Below are 24,643 nucleotides of genomic sequence, written 5' to 3'. Positions count from 1 at the left end.
ACTGCTAGAAGGCCACATATTTTTTCAGAGGTAGATGCAGAAAAAAATATATTCAGTTTGCAACCTGATGGAGGTCTGTATAGATGGATTAATAGAACAAGTCCCACACACAGCTAGAAGCCCAATATTTTTTCAGAGGTAGATGCAGAAAAAAATATATTCAGTTTGCAACCTGATGGAGGTCAGTATAGATGGACTAATACAACAAGTCCCACACACAGCTAGAAGCCCAATATTTTTTCAGAGGTAGATGCAGAAAAAAATATATTCAGTTTGCAACCTGATGGAGGTCTGTATAGATGGATTAATAGAACAAGTCCCACACACAGCTAGAAGCCCAAATATTTTTTCAGAGGTAGATGCAGATAAAAATTATTTTTAATTTGCAACCTGATGGAGGTCAGTATAGATGGACTAATAGAGAAAGTCCCACACACTGCTAGAAGGCCAAATATTTTTTCAGAGCTAGATGCAGATAAAAATTATATTCAATTTTCAACCTGATGGAGGTCAGTATAGATGGACTAATAGAACAAGTCCCACACACAGCTAGAAGCCCAAATATTTTTTCAGAGGTACTGTAGATGCAGATAAAAATTATTTTTAATTTGCAACCTGATGGAGGTCAGTATAGATGGACTAATACAACAAGTCACACACACAGCTAGAAGCCCAATATTTTTTCAGAGGTAGATGCAGAAAAAAATATATTCAGTTTGCAACCTGATGGAGGTCTGTATAGATGGATTAATAGAGAAAGTCCCACACACTGCTAGAAGGCCAAATATTTTTTCAGAGCTGGATGCAGATAAAAATTATATTCAATTTGCAAAATGATGGAGGTCAGTATAGATGGACTAATAGAACAAGTCCCACACACAGCTAGAAGCCCAAATATTTTTTCAGAGGTAGATGCAGATAACAATTATTTTTAATTTGCAACCTGATGGAGGTCAGTATAGATGGACTAATAGAGAAAGTCCCACACACTGCTAGAAGGCCAAATATTTTTTCAGAGCTAGATGCAGATAAAAATTATATTCAATTTGCAACCTGATGAAGGTCAGTATAGATGGACTAATAGAACAAGTCCCACACACAGCTAGAAGCCCAAATATTTTTTCAGAGGTACTGTAGATGCAGATAAAAATTATTTTTAATTTGCAACCTGATGGAGGTCAGTATAGATGGACTAATACAACAAGTCTCACACACAGCTAGAAGCCCAATATTTTTTCAGAGCTAGATGCAGACAAAAAATTATTTTGAATTTGCAACCTGATGGAGGTCAGTATAGATGGACTAATAGAGAAAGTCCCACACACTGCTAGAAGGCCAAATATTTTTTCAGAGCTAGATGCAGATAAAAATTATATTCAATTTGCAACCTGATGGAGGTCAGTATAGATGGACTAATAGAACAAGTCCCACACACAGCTAGAAGCCCAAATATTTTTTCAGAGGTAGATGCAGATAAAAATTATTTTTAATTTGCAACCTGATGGAGGTCAGTATAGATGGACTAATAGAGAAAGTCCCACACACTGCTAGAAGGCCAAATATTTTTTCAGAGCTAGATGCAGATAAAAATTATATTCAATTTGCAACCTGATGGAGGTCAGTATAGATGGACTAATAGAACAAGTCCCACACACAGCTAGAGCCCAAATATTTTTTCAGATGTACTGTAGATGCAGATAAAAATTATTTTTAATTTGCAACCTGATGGAGGTCAGTATAGATGGACTAATACAACAAGTCCCACACAGAGCTTGAAGCCCACTATTTTTTCAGAGCTAGATGCAGACAAAAAATTATTTTGAATTTGCAACCTGATGGAGGTCAGTATAGATGGACAAATAGAGAAAGTCCCACACACTGCTAGAAGGCCAAATATTTTTTCAGAGCTAGATGCAGAAAAAAATATATTCAGTTTGCAACCTGATGGAGGTCTGTATAGATGGATTAATAGAACAAGTCCCACACACAGCTAGAAGCCCAATATTTTTTCAGAGGTAGATGCAGAAAAAAATATATTCAGTTTGCAACCTGATGGAGGTCAGTATAGATGGACTAATACAACAAGTCCCACACACAGCTAGAAGCCCAATATTTTTTCAGAGGTAGATGCAGAAAAAAATATATTCAGTTTGCAACCTGATGGAGGTCTGTATAGATGGATTAATAGAACAAGTCCCACACACAGCTAGAAGCCCAAATATTTTTTCAGAGGTAGATGCAGATAAAAATTATTTTTAATTTACAACCTGATGGAGGTCAGTATAGATGGACTAATAGAGAAAGTCCCACACACTGCTAGAAGGCCAAATATTTTTTCAGAGCTAGATGCAGATAAAAATTATATTCAATTTGCAACCTGATGGAGGTCAGTATAGATGGACTAATAGAACAAGTCCCACACACAGCTAGAAGCCCAAATATTTTTTCAGAGGTAGATGCAGATAACAATTATTTTTAATTTGCAACCTGATGGAGGTCAGTATAGATGGACTAATAGAGAAAGTCCCACACACTGCTAGAAGGCCAAATATTTTTTCAGAACTAGATGCAGATAAAAATTATATTCAATTTGCAACCTGATGAAGGTCAGTATAGATGGACTAATAGAACAAGTCCCACACACAGCTAGAAGCCCAAATATTTTTTCAGAGGTACTGTAGATGCAGATAAAAATTATTTTTAATTTGCAGCCTGATTTAGGTCAGTATAGATGGACTAATACAACAAGTCCCACACACAGCTAGAAGCCCAATATTTTTTCAGAGCTAGATGCAGACAAAAAATTATTTTGAATTTGCAACCTGATGGAGGTCAGTATAGATGGACTAATAGAGAAAGTCCCACACACTGCTAGAAGGCCACATATTTTTTCAGAGGTAGATGCAGAAAAAAATATATTCAGTTTGCAACCTGATGGAGGTCTGTATAGATGGATTAATAGAACAAGTCCCACACACAGCTAGAAGCCCAATATTTTTTCAGAGGTAGATGCAGAAAAAAATATATTCAGTTTGCAACCTGATGGAGGTCAGTATAGATGTACTAATACAACAAGTCCCACACACAGCTAGAAGCCCAATATTTTTTCAGAGGTAGATGCAGAAAAAAATATATTCAGTTTGCAACCTGATGGAGGTCTGTATAGATGGATTAATAGAACAAGTCCCACACACAGCTAGAAGCCCAAATATTTTTTCAGAGGTAGATGCAGATAAAAATTATTTTTAATTTGCAACCTGATGGAGGTCAGTATAGATGGACTAATAGAGAAAGTCCCACACACTGCTAGAAGGCCAAATATTTTTTCAGAGCTAGATGCAGATAAAAATTATATTCAATTTGCAACCTGATGGAGGTCAGTATAGATGGACTAATAGAACAAGTCCCACACACAGCTAGAAGCCCAAATATTTTTTCAGAGGTACTGTAGATGCAGATAAAAATTATTTTTAATTTGCAACCTGATGGAGGTCAGTATAGATGGACTAATACAACAAGTCACACACACAGCTAGAAGCCCAATATTTTTTCAGAGATAGATGCAGAAAAAAATATATTCAGTTTGCAACCTGATGGAGGTCTGTATAGATGGATTAATAGAACAAGTCCCTCACACAGCTACAAGCCCAATATTTTTTCAGAGGTAGATGCAGAAAAAAATATATTCAGTTTGCAACCTGATGGAGGTCAGTATAGATGGACTAATACAACAAGTCCCACACACAGCTAGAAGCCCAATATTTTTTCAGAGCTAGATGCAGAAAAAAATTATATTCAATTTGCAACCTGATGGAGGTCAGTATAGATGGACTAATAGAATGATGCTATGCCCAAAAGATTTTACTTCACTAGGTGCAGTAAAAAAATTGGTATTCTATACACAGGTGGTATATCTTGCAACACAGATAGGCTACTCCACTGACTAACACACTCTGCAATAGGCCAAAAAGGATTAGCTTTGCTAGATTCAGCCAAATGCTGTGAAAAAAACTTGCACAGCACTGGCACAGACCTGCCTGGCAAAAACTGATAGGAACTGATGTAACCTAGTCCTGAAAAGGACTCCAATTACAATTAGTCTTTACTCCCACAACCTATCTATTTAAGAGCACAGACCTGCCTGATAAAAGTCATAGGAAATGCTGTAACCTAGTCCTTAAAAGGACTGCAATCACAACTATTCCCTACTCCCAAGCTATCTGTAGATTTGTGCGAAAATTGGCTTGAAATTAATAAGGTATAGCGCACACAGCAACAACGGTGCCGTCTAACACGCAGCTGCAGCAGTGAGAAAATGGTGGCGACGGGGAAAATGGCTTGGTCTTATAGGCAAGGACATGTGACATACACTGCCAATGACACATGCCCTTGCTTGTGTGAAAAAAAGCACTTCGCTCCGTGTGTGCGCTGCTGATAGGCTGACAGATTGCACCTCCCCACTGCAAATGCGGGAAAGAGAAAAAAAAATGGAGATCTTCATTGTTCCTGCAGAGATCCATCCCCTGCCCCTCCCCCCACCCCGCTGTACACTCAAACTGCGTATTAACATTAATTTTCATCATTACTGAGAAAAAATCCAGTTATGATTTTGGTGCACGAACAGTTATCGAACATAACCTCGAACAGCCGAATTTTTCTCAAATTGTTCGTGTTCGCCGAACGGCTCGAACACCGCCCAAAACAGCTCGAATTTGAGATTGGCGAACAGATCGAGTAGAACAACGCTCATCTCTACCTATTAGTACAATTCTCAGGTATTTGCTCCAATGGGGTCACGGAAATATTAAATATTTTATTATGCTTCAAACATAAGTGCCGAGATAAGCTCTGTTTTAAAAACCCATTTTTGGTATTGTGCCTGTGGCCATTCATACGGGATCGTAGGGACTGGATGGTCCGACCCACGTATTGCAGGCCACAGGTACAGGTAATGACATATATTACAAAATCACTATCACATGTTAATTTTTGTGTGATTGCTATAGTTTCACCCGTACTGTACGATGTAATGTACTGAGTCATATTATTGATGATTTTGCAGGTACAACATTTTCGGGAGCCACATCGATGGACCCCGGGTTTGAAAGCATCCGTTTTATTTGTCCTAGTTTTTTCTTTTTTCTTAATACATTCCTGTTCCCCATCTTTGGTCATTCTGAGATTACTAGGGGCAATTATACCCTTCACTGTTTGGCCCCTACGAAAGGTAATATTGGGTCTATCTGGTAGAAGTTTTTTCAAAAATGTATCCTTTTTCAACAAGTACCAGTATTTAATTAAAATGTTTCTTATCTCCGTATTACTACGATTGAAAGCGGTAATAAAGTTATACTGCCACCCATCTTTTTTTCTTTCCTTATTCTTATTAATTATCTGCTTGGGCTGGTGGAGACGGAATCCTTCCGCAACCTTATGGCGGTGGCCGTCCCTCGGTATTCGGTCCCCAGCCGAAACTGTTTTGCCCGGTGTGCCATCCCCGCACTACACAAGCACGTTTCCCAAAACATCTGCCGTACCCTCAACAATGCAGTTACTGGGAGATTCCACCTGACAACGGACACGTGGACAAGTGCTTGTGGCCAGGGACGGTACATCTCCCTGACGGCACACTGGGTAAACATAGTGGAAGCCGGAGCCCAGTTGGACCTGGGGACGGAACACATCCTCCCCACACCGAGGATTGCGAGCCCTATGTCAGTCAGAGTTGCCCCCACAGTGTACAGCTCCTGCGCATCATCCTCCTTCTCATGTTCAGCCTCCATCTCAGATATCACCACATAAGTTACAAGCTGGAAGCACTGCAGTACTACCTCAGCCAAGGGACAACAGGCTGTGCTGAAACTCATAAGCTTAGGTGATAAACTTCACACTGCTTGTGAGTTGTGGACAGCTGTGAAAGAGCTGGCAGATCTGTGGCTGAGACTGCTGAACATACATCCAGGCATGGTCGTGTGTGACAATGGGCGTAACCTGGTGGCGGCTCTGAGGCGAGGCGAGATCACACACGTACCATGCTTGGCTCAGGTGCTTAACCTAGTGGTTCAGGGGTTTCTTGAATCATACCCCGAGTTGCCAGATCTGCTTGTCAAAGTACACCGCCTGTCAGATCATTTTTGCAAGTCAGCTACAGCTTCCGCCGGCCTTGCTGTGTTTCAACAGCGTTTGCAGCTTCCGGCACACCAACTGTTGTGTGATGTCCCCACACGTTGGAACTCTACCCTCCACATGTTGCAAAGGATTTGTGAGCAGAAGAGAGCAGTTGTGGAGTACCAGCTGCAACAAGGCCGTCGAAATTCTGGTCAGACTCCACACATAAGACCTCAGCAGTGGACCTGGATGTCTGACATATGTACCATCCTGACAAACTTTGAGGAGTCCACCAAGATGGTGAGTGGCGATGACGCCAGCATTAGCATCATCATCCCACTTGTCTGTCTTTTGCAACGCTCTCTGCAGAGAATTAAAGAGGAGACATTGCAGCCAGAGTATGATGAGATGGATCAAGAAGCCGTAATGGGCAATTACACAGAGCCAAGCCTCATCTCATCCCAACGTGCATTGGGGGACAATGAGGGAGAGGAGGAGAAGGAAGAACAGGAGCTGGTGTCATGCGCTGTAGACAGTAGTACCTGTACAACTGTCATATTGTCGGTTCAGCGTGGGTGGCCTTAGGACAGGGGGGGTGAGGAGGAGGAGGAGGAGAGCATGGTCAGTCGTAATCTTGGTGAGGACACGGAAGTCTTTCCTGTTACCAGTCTGGCATGCATGGCTAACTTTATCTTACGCTGCCTAAACCGTGACCCTCGCTTTGTCAAAATGTTGGGTGACAGTCATTACTGGTTGGTGACACTTTTAGACCACCGCTACAAGGAGAGCTTTCACTCTCTTATTCCTGAGGTGGAGAGGTCTACAAAATGGGGCAGTACCAGAAGGCCCTTGCTGCAGAACTGTTAAAAAAATTCCCATCTGAACACGCTAGCGGCAGATGTCACAGTTCGTTGACCAACCAAGGCGTACAGGCGAGAGAGACGAGATGCAACTCCAATCCAGCAAAGACAGGGGAACACTGTCAACATTCTGGGACAGTTTTCGGAGACCTGCCCAGCTTACAGGCCCTGAGGCGTGGGGTACGCTGACAAGAAGCGAAAAGTTTCAAAAGATGGTGAGGGAGTACCTTGCCGACCGTACCAGCATTCTCCGTGATTCCTCTGTGCCTTTTAATTATTGGGTATCCAAGCTGGACACTTGGAATGAACTCGTTCTGTATGCCTTGGAGGTCCTGGCCTGCCCTGCCGCTAGTGCGTTATCGGAGCGTGTTTTTAGTGCCGCTTGGGGAATTATAACTGATAAGCGCACTTGCCTGTCAACTGACAATGCTGACAAGCTGACCCTTATCAAAATGACCAAGGGCTGGATTGGGCCAGACTTCTCATCACCACCAAATGACAGCAGAGTAACATAAAGTCAAATCCACTGTGTTATTTCGGGAGGTGTATTCCCATGCACCGCTTCACACCCACACATGGGTATACCCTTCGTCATTTCGGCTGTTTTTGGCTCTTCTCCTTATCCTCAGCCTCCACCACCACTATACCACCAGGGTGACCATGGTCCGTGTTGCCAGCATTGTAAGTTCCTCCGTCCTAATTTTTGGCAGCTTTTGCTTGGAAGGCATAGGCAAAGACTATGGGAGACCCACTCTCCAATAATGAGAATAATGTTTTTAATATGCTGTACTGCATGGCTCTTGTAAGGGGCATTAAAACCATCTTGTTAAGCTAATGTGACCTCCACCACTCTTCCCAGGGGCATTAAAACCGTCTTGTTAAACAACTCTGACCTCCACATCTCTTCCAAGGGGCATTAAAACCATCTTGTTAAGCTACTGCGACCTCCACATCTCTTCAACGGAACATTAAAACCGTCTTGTTAAGCTACTGCGACCTCCACGTCCCTTCCAAGGGGCATTAAAACTGTCTTGTTAAACCACTCTGAACTCCACGTCTTTTCCAAGGGGCATTAAAACCGTCTTGTTAAGCTACTGCGATCTCCACCACTCTTCCAAGGGGCATTGATTTTGTCTTTTTATTCCACTGCGACCTCCACCATTCTTCCAAGGTGCATTAAAAGAGTCTTGTTAAGCTACTGCGACCTCCACCACTCTTCCAAGGGGCATTGATATTGTCTTTTTATTCCACTGCGACCTCCACCATTCTTCCAAGGGGCATTAAAACCATCTTGTTAAGCTGCTGCGACCTCCATCACTTCTTCAAGGGGCATTAAAACCGTCTTGTTAAGCTACTACAACCTCCAAGTCTCTTCAAAGGGGCATTAAAACCGACTTGTTAAACCACTTTGAACTCCACGTCTCTTCCAAGTGGCATTAAAACCATCTTGCTAAGCTACTGCGACCTCCACCACTCTTCCAAGGGGCATTGATATTGTCTTTTTATTCCACTGCGACCTCCACCATTCTTCCAAGGGGCATTAAAACCGTCTTGTTAAACCACTCTGAACTCCACAGCTCTTCCAAGGGGCATTGAAATGTTGTTTTTAATTACCTCTAACCTCCACGACTTTTCCAATGGGCATTGCATTGCCTCCTAATTTTAGTCAGCTTTTGCTTTTCAATGCATAGGCGAACACTAAGGGAGACCCACTCCCCAATAATGGGTAGAAGGTTTTTAGTATGCTGTAATCCATGTCTGTTTCAAGGTGCATTGCAGTTCCTCATAATTTTTGGAAAGCCTTCCATTCACTGCTTAGGCCAACAGTGTACAGGAGACCCAGTTGCTATAAATGGAAAAAACGGTTTAGTTAAGGCCCTCTGACCTCCATGTCAGTTCCAAGGGGCATTGGAGTGCCTAGAAATTTTTGGTAGGCATTGCACTCACTGTATGCCCTATAACTGTGTAGCCGAACCGCTCCTTTTGGTACAGAAACATATCCTACAAGACATGTGTGGTTGACAGGCCTGATATTGATGTGAATGGTCGCTGTTCCTCCTGCTCTTTCTCCTTTTGCCACCACCTCATCCATCATTCATCACCTGAAGTTTTGTTTTAATGGGAGTCATAGAAATGGGATAGTAGCAGGAAAACATCCAGCAATCCTCAGAGGAGGTAGGATATGCGCCAAAAAGCTGACCACCTCAGGCCTAACCGCTACTACATACATGCGCTTGCATTCCAAGGAAAAGAAAACTAAGGAGATGGATGGCCTCATGATCATGAATAATTTACTCGTGTAGGAGGCCAACCACTGCTGCTGTCTACCTTCTGAACTTTGTGTTGAAGCCTGATTCACCCAGGACCCGCAATCCTCTATGTCTGGAGGATGTGTTGCATGCCAGTGTCCAACTGTGTCCCGGCTTCCTCAATATTAACCCAGTGTGAAGGCGTCAGTCAGATGGACCATCCCGGGCCACATTCACTTGTCCATGTGTTTGTGGTTAGGCTGTCCTTGAAATAGGGGCGGCTGGTGACCGCTTATGGACACCCGGCCGCCCCCCGGGCGGATGGGGACCGAGTATGGACACCCGGCCGCCCCCTGGCAGTTGGGGACCAAGCGTGGGGACTGAGTATGGATACCAGGCCGCCAACGCAGCCATGACATGGTGGCCGGCATCTGCCTCCACATGCCTAAAAGGCCCAATTTAAACTGCAAGCAAGGTAGCAGTATGGTATTGCAGCCTGGGGGTGGGTGGGTGGCAGGCTGCATACTTGCGCTTGCATTGCAAGGAATGGGGGAGGTACAATTGAACACTGCCCTGGGACCAGGACTTGCACGTGGATAGTTGCAAGTCTGCATCTTCTGATGCGGCAATGATCACTTCTGATGGGCACACTTTTAGGCAGTGACCTGGGTGTCAGAGATGCTTCCAGGGGTCTTCCCCATGCTGTTCCCATGCCTTTTCAGCACTGTATGCATGTGTCACACAGCACATGACTAGAACCAAAACCAAAAATACTCCTCCACACCTTGGGCTATGTACACACGTAGCATTTTTTATGCCTTTTTGCACTTTTGCATTGCTTTCAACCAAGACAAATGCATTCACTGGGAAATGTCATTTTAGCATTTTACAACCTTATCTACCATGTGTTGTGTGACACATCATCAGACACATGCATACAGTGCTGAAAAGACATGGGAACAGCATAGGGAAAACCCCTGGAAGCATCTCTGCCTCCCAGGTCACTGCCTAAAAGTGTGCCCATCATAACTGATCCTTAGCATATGCAAAGATGCCTCACACCAGGCACCTGTCGTTGCAGACTTGCAACAATCACCGTCCATGTCGTTGTTCCAGTGCAGCGTTCAGTTGTCCCTACCCCATTCCTTGGAATGCAAGCGTAAGTATGCAGCCAGTCACCCACCCACCCACAGGCTGCAATATTACACTGCCAAATTTTTGACAGCTGCTTGCACTTGAAATGTGGCCTTTTAGGCTCGTGGAGGCGGAAGCTGTCCACAATCTTATGGTGGCAGCGACCAGGTACCCCAGTGTCATTTCCACCTTCCACCACCCCTTGTCCCACAACATTACCCGTGCCCTCCCCAGTGAACTTACTGGGAAGGACCGCCTACCCACAAACATGTGGTGAAGTGAATGTGGCCAGGGATGGTACAAAGCCAGTCCACAGCTTTTTTTGCTTCGTTGCATTTCACCACAGTCATATTCTTTATCTTGGTGAAGGGACTTGGGCAACCATATCTACTCCAGCTGTCATTTCTCCCAGGAAGTCATGTAAAGCTGCTTTCACTTGAAATGTGACCTTTTAAGCTCATGGAGGCAGAAGCTTTTTACAACCTCATGCCTCATACCTTGTGTCCATACTCGGTCTCCAGCCGCCACTATTTCTCCCAGTGTTGTCTCCGCCTTCAACAAGCAAGGGTCCCTGAACATTATTGCTGGTACTTTTCTATGGGAATCTGCTTGCCTCCTACCAGCCTGGAATATTTCCAGTAAACTATGGTACAACGCCATGGTATTAGCACTGCCCCCAGTACCAGTAGCAAAGCCATCCCCAATTTCCTTCTCAGGAACTTTATTTGGTAGTCTGAGTGGCTGCCAAAATACATTAGTTTCTCACAAAGGAGCTGAAGATAGAGTTTCAGTAGGCGCAAGTTTCTCCGGCCTGTTAGATATAAGAGGGTCAACGGCAGCACATTGGATCAGTGGTTAGCACTGAAGCCTTGGAGGGCTGGGAACCTGGGTTCAAATCCCAGCAAGGACAACATCTGCAAGGATTTTGTATGTTCTCCCCGTGTTTGCGTGGGTTTCCACCTCAGTAAAAAAGCAGCCATAGAGTGTTCAGGAACCTTCCCACACACTTTTGTTAGCCAAGACTGCTTCTTGGCAGGGTTGGACTGTCCCACCAGAGAATTCTCTGGTGTGACCTGGCTTTTACATCAGGAGAGTTCATGATAGCGCTAACTTTGCAGCTGCTATAGGGGTCTTGAGCGGGGGAGAAAGGTGAGCCCTCAGAATCAAATCTTCTCGTGGGCCCAATGTTTTTCAATCTGAAACAGCTTCTCAGTGGGAGTTGTATTTCACCACAGGCATATTCTTTAGCTCTGTGAAAGGACTGGCATAGAGAGAAACCGTATCTACTCCGGCTGTCATTTCTCCGTCACCAGGTTCCGCCCATTGTCACACACGACCATGCCTGGCTGTATGTTCAGCGGTGAGAGCCACAGATCAGGTTGCTGTGTTACAGCTTTCAACAACTCTGCAGCGCCGGGCGGTTTGTCACCTAAGCATTAAGCATGTTATCTTCAGTCCAGCCAGTTGCCGCTTGGCCAAGGCAGTGCTGCAGTGCTTTCAGCTTGTGACTGATGTGGTCATTTAGGAGATGAAGGCTGAAGAGGAAGAAGGGGCTGAGGAGGATGAGGTGCAGGAGCTGTATACTGTGGGGGCAACCCTGATTAGCCTAGGGCCTGCGAACCTTTGCGTCGGGGGACATGTTTCATCCCAAGGTTCGACTCGGTCCCGGCTTCCACTATTTTAACCCAGTGTGCATCAGCGAGATGTACCGTCCCTGCCCACAAACACTTGTCCACGTGTCCGTGGTTAGGTGGACTTTCCCAGTAACTGCGTTGTTGAGGGCATGGCTAATGTTTTGGGACACGTGCTTGTGTAATGCGTGGACGGCACACCGGGAGAAATAGTCGCGGCAGGGGACCGAGTACCAAGGAATGGCCGCCTCCATCAAGTTGCGGAATGCTTCCATCTCCACAAGCCTAAAAGGCAACATTTCGAGTGCAAGCAGTCATGAAATGTGGGAATTTAGTAGTGTGGCCTGTGGGGCGTTGGCGGCGTATTTGCTCTTGCGTTTCAAGGACTGGGGTATGGACAACTGAACGCTGCACTGGGACAAGGACGTGGACGTGCTTCCTGATGCTGCTACTTGAGAGTGTGGAATGACAGGTGCAGGGCAGGAGGCATCTTCGCATGCACCATGGACAGGGGATTGGCTTGCAAGCACAACAGCTTAAGAAGCAGTGGTGCCACCCACAAACACTGTTCCTGGACCCTGGGGTTCAGCCAACAAAGTCGGGTGCTTTGCTGCCATGTGCCTGGTCATGCTGGTGGTGGTCATGCTGGTCTTTTTGCCACCCCTGCTGATGCTGGCCTGGCAGGTGGTGCAAATAGCCTTTTTGGGGTTATCAGCAGAATCTTTAAAAAAACAACCAGACTCGGGAAGACCTAACAGTTGTACTGGCAACTTCGTGTTGGTGTTACAGGAAAAGGTTGCCTGCCTTCTTTCTGCAGCCATCACACTGCTTCTTCTTGCCTGTTGGGGTGCTCTGCCTCCCTCCCCCCGTGTGCTGCTCTTCTCGCTCTGCATGTCCTCCTGCCAGGTTGGGTCAGTTACTATATCATCCACCACCTCATCTTCCACTTCCGCACTCTGGTCCTCCTTCTGACTTTCTGGCAATTGTGTCTAATCATCTTCCACCTCTTGTGACACTTTCCCACCGTCGTCTTCGTGTGACCGTGGCTGCTCAAATATTTGGGTATCGCTACATGTGATCTCCTTTTGCCCCGCTTCAAGTGGACCGGACGAGAGGACCAAATCTATAAATGGAAAAATGAACAGCTCTTCGGAGTGTCCAAGTGTGGGATCAGTTTTCTCCAGGCACTCGGGATGGTGGGAGGAAAGAGGTTCAGGATGAGGAATATGTGGTCCAGACTCACAGCTACTGAGACTTGACCGTGTGGAAGACAAGGTGGTGGTGGCTAAGTGACTGAAAGCATTATCTGCTATCCAACCAATAACCTTTTCACGCTGCTCTGTGTTCAATAGTGGGGTTCTGAGGTCCCCTATTTATTGGGACAGGACGGTCGAGCGAGAAGATGTGGGTGTTTGTTGTGGCACAATTTCAGCTTGCCCACGGCCTCGGCCTCTGCATGCACCATCACCATCACATCCAGTTCCCCATCCCTTGCCACGTTCCTTACCCATTTTAAATGGAGAACAATATCTTCCATGCTCACTACAAATGACTGAATTTGGAGCGAACTTATATGTGATCCGTGTGATGGACAAACCACAGTTTTAAATAGCTGGATTTTTAGCACTATAAAATGGAAAGGACCTGGCTGTATTCTGCAGTGCCAACAAGCAAATGGCGCAGAAGAACGATGTACTCTGGATTGCTTTTTAAGCAAATAATGAGGATTAAGGGCCAAAAATAAATTATTCCTGGTCCTTGAGACCTGGGCCTATTTCTAGAAATATCCAACAGCAGCAGCAGACAAAACTGGAATGGAGCCTCTTGTGCTATGTGCACTGCAGTCTGCTATATACCCTGTCTGCATGCCTATATACACTGCCTCCCTGATATCTCTGCAGATGGATTAGTCCTCAGAAGGACTGTTTGTTGAGATGAATATGTGTCTCTAATATAGTTTTGTACACCTACACTAACTAGAACAAGCAAATCTCTCCCTAGCTCAGCAGCACTTCTCCCTACACCGTCTGATTCCGGAGTGACTGTGACGAGCATGGCGGTGCCAGGTCTGATATAGACCTGATGATGCTGTGCGGCCAGCCAATCTCTGTAATGCCACAACCAACATGGCTACGGCATTACAGTGAGATGCTCAGGCGAGCACCGATCAGTAGCGAGCATGCTCGCTCATCACATATATATATATATATATATATATATATATATATATATATATATATATATATATATATATACAGTACAGACCAAAAGTTTGGACACACTTTCTCATTTTAAGATTTTTCTGTATTTTCATGACTATGAAAATTGTACATTCACACTGAAGGCATCAAAACTTGAATTAACACATGTGGAATTATATAGTTAACAAAAAAGTGTGAAACAACTGAAAATATGTCTTATATTCTAGGTTCTTCCAAGTAGCCACCTTTTGCTTTGATGACTGCTTTGCACACTCTTGGCATTCTCTTGATGAGCTTCAAGAGGTAGTCACCAGAAATGGTCTTCCAACAATCTTGAAGGAGTTCCCAGAGATTCTTAGCACTTGTTGGCCTTTTTGCCTTCACTCTGCGGTCCAGCTCACCCCAAACCATCTCGATTGGGTTCAGGTCTGGTGACTGTGGAGGCCAGGTCATCTGGCGTAGCACCCCATCACTCTCCTGCTTGGTCAAATAGCCCTTACACAGCCTGGTGGTGTGTTTGGGGTCATTGTCCTGTTGAAAAATAAATGATGGTCCAACTAAACGCAAACCGGATGTAATAGCATTCCGCTGCAAGATGCTGTAGTAGCCATGCTGGTTCAGTATGCCTTCAATTTCGAATAAATCCCCAGCAGTGTCACCAGAAAAGCACCCCCACACCATCACACCTCCTCCTCCATGTTTCACGGTGGGAACCAGGCATGTAGAGTCCATCCGTTCAACTTTTCTGCGTCGCACAAAGACACGGTGGTTGGAACCAAAGATCTCAAATTTGGACTCATCAGATCAAAGCACAGATTTCCACTGGTCTAATGTCCATTCCTTGTGTTCTTTAGCCCAAACAAGCCTCTTCTGCTTGTTGCCCATCCTTAGCAGTGGTTTGCTAGCAGCTATTTTTCCATGAAGGCCTGCTGCACAAAGTCTCCTCTTAACAGTTGTTGAAGAGATGTGTCTGCCGCTAGAACTCTGTGTGACATTGACCTGGTCTCTAATCTGAGCTGTTGTTAACCTGCGATTTCTGAGGCTGTTGACTCGGATAAACTTATCCTCAGAAGCAGAGGTGACTATTGGCCTTCCTTTCCTGGGGCGGTCCTCATGTGAGCCAGTTTCTTTGTAGCGTTTAATGGTTTTTGCAACTGCACTTGGGGACACTTTCAAAGTTTTCCCAAATTTTCGCACTGACTGACCTTCATTTCTTAAAGTAATGATGGCCACATGTTTTTCTTTACTTAACTGCTTTTTTCTTGCCATAATACAAATTCTAACAGTCTTTTCAGTAGGACTATCAGCTGTGTATCCACCAGACTTCTGCACAACACAACTGATGGTCCCAACCCAATTTAGAGGGAATGAAATCCCACTTACTAAACCTGACAGGGCACACCTGTGAAGTGAAAACCATTTCCGGTGACTACCTCTTGAAGCTCATCAAGAGAATGCCAAGAGTGTGCAAAGCAGTCATCAAACCAAAAGGTGGCTACTTTGAAGAACCTAGAATATAAGACATATATTCAGTTGTTTCACACTTTTTTGTTAACTATATAATTTCACATGTGTTAATTCAAAGTTTTGATGCCTTCAGTGTGAATGTATAATTTTCGTAGTCATGAAAATGCAGAAAAATCTTTAAATGAGAAGGTGTGTCCAAACTTTTGGTCTGTACTGTATATATAGCTCTGGCAAAAATTAAGAGACTGTCAAGGTAAAGTATATACAGTATATCTTATAGAAAATCAATTAGTTTCTTTTAATAGATTACCTAATCAGTGTGAATTAATATAGAGATGATGGAATAATCTATTTGTATGTATGTATGCAAATGTTTATATGCACAAGGATTATGTTAATAGTTAATGAATACATAACTAACAGTTTCTGTTCTTATTGCAGACATGAACAACTAAACGATTTCCTGGGATTGACATATTCATGAGCATGGCTGATAACAGAGAGATTCATGTCGAGTTGGCAAAGATGGCGCTGTTAGACGACTTCACCCCTCCCATCAGAATTCCTAAGGCGCTACTGAGGCCTGGAGATACATGGATGAGCAAATTGCAGTGTGCCAAGCTATCAAAAGGAGTAATGAATTTTACTAATCACACCTAGAAGTTGAATACTATATAACCCCATGTCTACGTAATAAAGTATGCCATTTTGCGTGGTTCAGTCTGAGTGAAGTTTTTCAACCAGATTAGCAAATTTGGTTAATTAGTTTCTTTGCATGCACTCGGACATCTTTTAATATGGAGGAGAGCAGTTACCTGGTGTATCTTAAATTGGTGAAACCTCCACAAATGGTGCCGTGACTCAGATCACACTCAAGGGGACTCTAGGTCTTGGGGTGCCCATGACCGGACCACCTACAGACGAGCCGGGACTGTTCAAAGCGAGAGCTGATCAACTCTCATCACTGAATACGGTAAGTCTGCAGATTTAATGAATCCGTAGGGCTTATTCACATTTTGAGCGGTCTCTGGTGAGTTTGTGGTGTCTAGATTGGCCCTTAGGGACAGCCCCAAGCGACGGGCGGGTCCCCGCTGTGTTATTCCAAGAACTCTGGTGTGTAGTCGCTCCTGGCTAACTGCTGCTCTGTGGTTTCTGAGGTGTTCCGTCCCATTAGAACGATCTTTGTACGCAGGGTCGTACAAGTATACACTTGAGAATTTAGGAAAATTTCTTTGTTTATAACGCGGGCATTCGGGGAGTGACGTTGTTGCTGTTAAGTCGTGTATTAAGACACCATTAGGGCACGGGCGCGGTAGGCCAACCAATCCTCTATTAAGTCATGTAAGAAGTCGTGGGACACGCGGGGAGTGGAGTTGCTGATGAGTCGTGTATTAAGACGCCATTAGTACGCGGGCACGCTGGGTCAACCAATCCTCTATTAAGCCGTATATTTAAACGTCACTAGGATGTGGATGCACGGGGTGTTCAGTGCTTCATTAAGTCGTAAAAGAATCAATTCAGTGCTTGGTAGGGAGTGTAGGGACTAGTGTTAAGCGAGCACTAAAATGCTCGAGTGCTCGAAGCTCGGGCCGAGCTCACCGTGATACTCTGGTGCTCGACCCGAGCAACGAGCCCAATGTTAGTCTATGGGAGACCCGAGCATTTTTGCGGTGGCACCCCTGGCAGTCTGTAGAAAGCCTAAAAAGTGCTCAAAACGATAGTAACAGTGCTCAAAAGACATGGGGACAGCATGGGTATCGCCCCAGGAGGCATTTCTGACCCCCAGGTCACTGCTGTCAACAACGTGGTCAGAGGTATTAAGCCACTTTTATGGGCTCACAATAAAACGTTCAAAAAAGAAACTGAAACTGTTTTCCTGTGAAATATGTTAAGAAACTTCCTTTCCAGGGTAAAGACTTGTGTATAAGGTAAAATAAATAACCAAAAACAAAAATGCTCCTCCACACCTTGGGCTATATTCACAAGTAGCATTTTTTATGCGTTTTTGCACTTTTGTATTGCTTTCAACCGTGACAAATGCATTCACAGGGAAATGTCATTTTAACATTTTACAATCTTATCTGGCCATGTGCTGTGTGACACATGCATTCAGTGCTGAAAAGACATGGGAACAGCATGGGGAAGACGCCTGGAAGCATCTCTGACACCCAGGTCACTGCCTAAAAGTGTGCCCATCAGAAGTGATCCTTGCCGCACCAGAAGATGCAGACTTGCAACTATCCCCGTGCAAGTCCTTGTCCCAGGGCAGTGTTCAATTGTACCTCCCCCATTCCTCGGCAGCGAGGAATCCATACTCAGTCCCCAGCCGCCAGGGTGCCGCCGGGTGTCCATACTTGGTCCCCAGCCGCCCCGTGGCCGGGTGTCCACACACGGTCCCCAGTCGCCTGGGGGCGGCCGGGGGTACATAAATGGTCCCCAGCCGCCCATATTTCTCCTGTCAACTTCCCCCACACTTTTCTTAGCCTGGCCTGCTTTAGGGCAGCATTCGACGAGCCGACCAGAGAACCAGACTCCTCCGGTGGGCCCTGGCTTCTCCATCAGGCGAGTTGAGAGTGCCAAGGTGAGGAGCATGAAGATGATGATAGAAGTTAGCGTCTGCTTTGTTTTCTTGGAATGCAAGCGTAAGTGTGCAACCTGCCACCCACACACCCCCAGGCTGCAATACCATACTGCTAGCTTGCACTTGAAATTGGGCCTTTTAGTTTGGAGGAGGCCGAAGCTGGCCATTACTAGAGATGAGCGTTGTTCGACTCGAACTGTTCGCCAATCTCAAATTCGAGCTGTTTTGGGCGGTGTTCGAGCCGTTCGGCGAACACGAACGATTTGAGAAAAATTCGGCTGTTCGAGGTTATGTTCGATAACTGTTCGTGCACCAAAATCATAACTGGATTTTTTCTCAGTAATGATGAAAATTAACGTTAATAAGCAGTTTGAGTGTACAGCGGGGTGGGGGGAGGGGCAGGGGATGGATCTCTTCAGGAATAATGAAGATCTCCATTTTTTTTTCTCTTTCCCGCATTTACAGTGGGGAGGTGCAATCTGTCAGCCTATCAGCAGCGCACACACGGAGCGAAGTGCTTTTTTTCACACAAGCAAGGGCATGTGTCATTGGCAGTGTATGTCACATGTCCTTGCCCTATAAGACCAAGCCATTTTCCCCGTCGCCACCATTTTCTCACTGCTGCAGCTGCGTGTTAGACGGCACCGCTGTTGCTGTGTCCGCTATACCTTGTTAATTTCAAGCCAATTTTCGCACAAATCTACAGATAGCTTGGGAGTAGGGAATAGTTGTGATTGCAGTCCTTTTAAGGAATAGGTTACAGCATTTCCTACGACTTTTATCAGGCAGGTCTGTGCTCTTAAATAGATAGATTGTGGGAGTAAAGACTAATTGTAATTGCAGTCCTTTTCAGGACTAGGTTACATCAGTTCCTATCAGTTTTTGCCAGGCAGGTCTGTGCCAGTGCTGTGCAAGTTTTTTTCACAGCATTTGGCTGAATCTAGCAAAGCTAATCCTTTTTGGCCTATTGCAGAGTGTGGTAGTCAGTGGAGTAGCCTATCTGTGTTGCAAGATATACCACCTGTGTATTGAATACCAATTTTTTTACTGCACCTAGTGAAGTAAAATCTTTTGGGCATAGCATCATTCTATTAGTCCATCTATACTGACCTCCATCAGGTTGCAAATTGAATATAATTTTTTTCTACATCTAGCTCTGAAAAAATATTTGGGCTTCTAGCAGTGTGTGGGACTTGTTCTATTAGTCCATCTATACTGACCTCCATCAGGTTGCAAACTGAATATAATTTTTTTCTGCATCTAGCTCTGAAAAAATATTTGGCCTTCTAGCAGTGTGTGGGACTTGTTCTATTAGTCCATGTATACTGACCTCCATCACGCTGCAAATTCAAAATAATTTTTTGTCTGCATCTAGCTCTGAAAAAATATTTGGCCTTCTAGCAGTGTGTGGGACTTTCTCTATTAGTCCATCTATACTGACCTACATCAGGTTGCAAATTAAAAATAATTTTTATCTGCATCTACCTCTGAAAAAATATTTGGGCTTCTAGCTGTGTGTGGGACTTGTTCTATTAGTCCATCTATACTGACCTCCATCAGGTTGCAAACTGAATATAATTTTTTTCTGCATCTAGCTCTGAAAAAATATTTGGCCTTCTAGCAGTGTGTGGGACTTTCTCTATTAGTCCATCTATACTGAACTCCATCAGGATGCAAATTAAAAATAATTTTTATCTGCATCTAGCTCTGAAAAAATATTTGGCCTTCTAGCAGTGTGTGGGACTTTCTCTATTAGTCCATCTATACTGACCTCCATCAGGTTGCAAATTAAAAATAATTTTTTGTCTGCATCTAGCTCTGAAAAAATATTTGGCCTTCTAGCAGTGTGTGGGACTTTCTCTATTAGTCCATCTATACTGACCTCCATCAGGTTGCAAATTCAAAATAATTTTTTGTCTGCATCTAGCTCTGAAAAAATATTTGGCCTTCTAGCAGTGTGTGGGACTTTCTCTATTAGTCCATCTATACTGACCTCCATCAGGTTGCAAACTGAATATATTTTTTTTCTGCATCTAGCTCTGAAAAAATATTTGGCCTTCTAGCAGTGTGTGCGACTTTCTCTATTAGTCCATCTATACTGACCTCCATCAGGTTGCAAATTAAAAATAATTTTTATCTGCATCTAGCTCTGAAAAAATATTTGGCCTTCTAGCAGTGTGTGGAACTTTCTCTATTAGTCCATCTATACTGACCTCCATCAGGTTGCAAATTAAAAATAATTTTTTGTCTGCATCTAGCTCTGAAAAAATATTTGGCCTTCTAGCAGTGTGTGGGACTTTCTCTATTAGTCCATCTATACTGACCTCCATCAGGCTGCAAATTAAAAATAATTTTTATCTGCATCTACCTCTGAAAAAATATTTGGCCTTCTAGCTGTGTGTGGGACTTGTTCTATTAGTCCATCTATACTGACCTCCATCAGGTTGCAAACTGAATATAATTTTTTTCTGCATCTAGCTCTGAAAAAATATTTGGCCTTCTAGCAGTGTGTGGGACTTTCTCTATTAGTCCATCTATACTGACCTCCATCAGGTTGCAAATTAAAAATAATTTATATCTGCATCTAGCTCTGAAAAAATATTTGGCCTTCTAGCAGTGTGTGGGACTTTCTCTATTAGTCCATCTATACTGACCTCCATCAGGTTGCAAATAGTGTTGAGCCACCCCCGTAGTGTTCGAGTTTGGTTCGGTTCGTCGAACACCCATGTGTTCGCCGAACTGTTCGTCGAACTGTTCGTCGAACACCTTCGAACACCGTTAAAACCAATGGCAGGCAAACAAAAACACATAGAAACACATAGAAAACACCTTCAAAGGTGTCCAAAAGCTGACAAACTGCTCAGAAGACACAACTAACACATGGAAAAGTGACAAGTACATATAGTCATGCGAAAAGAAAAGAGCTGGAGGAGTAAAAGGAGGGGGAGACACAGATATAGGCATGTCATGCCCTTCTAAAATCCAAAAAGTGAGAAGCCGACACGTTCAGTCCGCTCTTGCCCGTGCCACCTCCGCGTCGCCGGGTTTGTGCCAGAGCCGCGGTGAACCCTGACGGCCAGCCCCCCTCTCCCAATACTGGTGCCTGTCCGCTGGTGGGTCGAGCGAGCCCCCCTGTGGTGGAGGCAGCTCTAAGCTTTTTAATTTAAATTGTCTCTCTAATTTGAATGAATACACTTTAAATCCATTTACAAGGATCTATTGGAGGGCAAGTCTCATGCCAGCAGCCGCGGTAATTCCAGCTCCAGTAGCGTCCACTAAAGCTGCTGCAGTTAAAAAGCTTTTATAAGGATCGAGCTCGGCTGTCCACCGCAAGGCATCCTACTGCCAGTCCCAACCCCTATGCCTTGGGGTGCCTCCTGATGCTCTTCACTAAGTATCCCATGGTCCCGAAGCATTTCCTTTGAAAAAATTAAGTGTCTAAACTACAGGTGGTTTAGCTTGCTTAACAGCTGGGATAATCCGCTGACTAGCAGACACTGCTACTAGGCACAAAGTATTTCCTGGGCTAGATGCAGTTAAAAATTTGTAATTAGATACTCTCGTTGGATGCTGAGAAAGCATTCCATAGAGTCTCCTGGCACGCCATATATGATTCTCTTAAAAAGCTTGGGGTAGGGGTCTAGGGGACCCTTTTATAGCCAAAATCACGGCCCTGTATCGCAATACGTCACCTAGGCTGAAGATAAATGGAACTGTAGCACCCTGAGGGCTCGGTTGCTACAGACGTATTGCACCTCACCCAGAGGTATGATATCTCACTCTCAGGTAAGGATGGAGTGTGGATCAGGACCCGACACCTGCATGCATTACACCTCATTGCCGTGGGGCAGGGCAACCAATATGCCCCTGAGATGGGCACGACAGTCCCTGTCCCTGGCTGGAGTGGGGGGAGGGAACACTGAGGAAGGGGAACCCTGTAGTGCAGGAGCAGGGAGGAAGCAGTTCCTGGGTGCATTGAGAAGGGAGTATAAAAGGTGGGCATCATCTTAGTTCAGTGCAGAGAAGTCTGAGCAGAAGTGGCAGGGAGCAGGGGCTCTGCATGAGCTCTGCTCCGGAGGCGGGCCTAGTAACAGAGGCCCAGGCCTGGAAGAGGGAGAAGGAAGGAAGAGGAGCGGAGAAGGCTCCAGGAACGAGGAATGAAGGGATCCCAGGGGTGCGGACGGGCGAGTCGCCACCGCACGCCCGAATCCACCTGCGTGGAGGGGTCAGGCCAAAGGGGGAGACCGGTCCCCGAACTAGTGGAGGCAGGAAACGACCCTCAGCTAGAAACCGGAGGCTCTGACATATTATGTGGCGCAGCCCCTCGCTACACCCGCTAGGAAGGCACCACATAGGGTCAGGGAAACTGGCACCAAGTTTACCAAGAGGAGGCCCGAGGCAGCCGGACAGAAGTGTTGGTAAGAAAGGCCAGACAAAGGACACACAAAGGGGGTCCTGTGAAGTGCTCCAAAGTTATCTGGGAGTTGTCTGAGCCCCTCACCTGGTGAGCACAGTACGACGTGGGCAGCCGTTACCTGCAGACGTGGTCTGGATAATAAGAACTGTGAGTAAAGGCCCTGGTCTGCATCACTGACTTCGTGTCGTTACTGCTGCTGCCCTGCACCATCACCCCCATCCTCCGCATACACTGCCCTGAGGCTATACTCCTCCCGTGGGGAGTTATGCTACGCTCTGCTGCACCCACAACACCAGCCTCAGCGGTCTGCCCTGTAGCGGCGGTTCACTCTGACCGCAATCCACGGGTGGCGTAGTCGGACATTTAAACATCAAAACCACATAAATAGTTCCGCCACTGGTTTGACCGCCCTGAGCCACGGAACCGGGTCGCCGCCACGAAGACTACAACCACCAGCATCCACCAAAAAGGGTCCGGCTCCGGGTGTCCCAAGGCCCAGGGGGTGCATCAGAACATTTTCATCACCTTTCACAATCACCAATGGGACAAGGCAGGGATGTCCTCTGTCCCCTCTCTTATACATCCTAGTGACGGAGCACCTGCTCTCATCAATTCGCCATAACCCCAATATTAGGTGGATTGAGGTGGGAGGCACCGAGTACAAGTGCTCTCTATTTGCTGATGATGTCCTATTATATATCACTCAATCACATATATCCATCCCTGCTGTTATGGCTGAAATAGATCACTTTGTTACATGGTAAAATTTTAAAATCAATGCAGCGAAGTCTGAGGCCCTCGATGTCTCCCTCCCCAAATCCATATAGGATTCCATCCAGTCCAACTTTCCCTTTGCCTGGCCCTCACAGGGTATCAAATACTTAGGAATTCCTATTCATAGAGACCTCTCCCATCTATGTTATCTTAATTTTGGGCCCTTTATTGAACAATTCCATACAGACCACGGTTGGCAAGTTAGAACTGTAAGATTCACTACGTGAACCACTGGTGTTTTGTGGAAAAGCACATGTACACTGCGTTCCAAATTATTATGCAAAAAGTGTTTAGGAGTGATAAGGGAAGAATTTGTTTGTTTGTCAGTTAAACTCATTGATGGTGATGTGTGTCAGGGCTCTTTATATCACTGTAAGCAATTGCAGACACCTGTGCTAATTAGTTTGGCAGGTGTGTCCAATGAAAGGCAAGACTACTTAAGAAGGCTCTCTCACATTATTAAGCAGCCTACATTTTCTGCCAAAATGGGAAAGAAAAAGGATGTGTCGGCTGCTGAGAAGCAACAAATTGTGGAGTGTTTAGGTCAAGGCATGACTACAATCAACATTGTGCGATGATCAGGATGAAGTGTCTTGGCAATCAAGAAGTATGTAGCTGATTCACAGTACACACGTGTGCGTGCTGATAAGGGCAAATTGAGGACTCTTTCCTACAGGCAATTACGTCAGGTTAAAAGAGCAGCGGCAAGAAAGCCTTGTCATAGCAGCAGACAAGTTTTTGTAGCTGCTGGTGCCTCCAACGTCCCCCGAACAACAAGATGCAGGGTCCTTCAGAGGTATGCAGATGTGCATACGCCATCCTGTCGACCTCCTCTATCCACTTCACACAAGCAGAAACGGCTCCAGTGGGCCAAACATTACATGAAGACTGATTTCAAAACTGTTTTGTTCACGGATGAGTGCCGTGCAGCGCTCGATGGTCCAGATGGATGGAGTGGAGGATGGCTGGTTGATGGACACCCCACGCAAACACGGCTACAGCGCCAACAAGGAGGAGGTGGAGTAATGTTTTGGGCTGGAATCATGGGGAGAGAGATTGTCGGCCCCTTTAGGATCCCTGAAGGCGCTAAAGATGAACTCCATAATGTATGTGGATTTTCTCAAACAGCACTTCCTGCCATGGTTCAAAAAGAAGAACCGTGTATTTCACAGCAAGATCATTTTTCTGCATGATAATGCACCATCTCATGCTGCACATAAA

The 24,643-nt window shown here is 45.1% G+C and overlaps 1 long non-coding RNA gene across 1 annotated transcript in view; it reads left to right on the top strand.

The window, feature by feature from the left end:
* The window catches only part of LOC141156376 (uncharacterized), a 168,043-nt gene extending 151,741 nt beyond the window's left edge, over positions 1 to 16,302 (top strand). The window contains exon 4 of the long non-coding RNA XR_012247598.1: positions 16,092 to 16,302. This is a non-coding gene — a long non-coding RNA (uncharacterized lncRNA). The remainder of the gene's footprint in view (positions 1 to 16,091) is intronic.
* Positions 16,303 to 24,643: the final 8,341 nt, after the last annotated feature.

This window comes from Phyllobates terribilis, unplaced genomic scaffold, assembly GCF_046119375.1.
Source record: "Phyllobates terribilis strain yellow unplaced genomic scaffold, ASM4611937v1 Scaffold_8__6_contigs__length_399053987, whole genome shotgun sequence".
NCBI lineage: Eukaryota > Metazoa > Chordata > Amphibia > Anura > Dendrobatidae > Phyllobates > Phyllobates terribilis.
The sequence above is the reverse complement of the archived record's forward strand: the minus strand, read 5'-3'. Positions and strand labels throughout refer to the sequence as shown.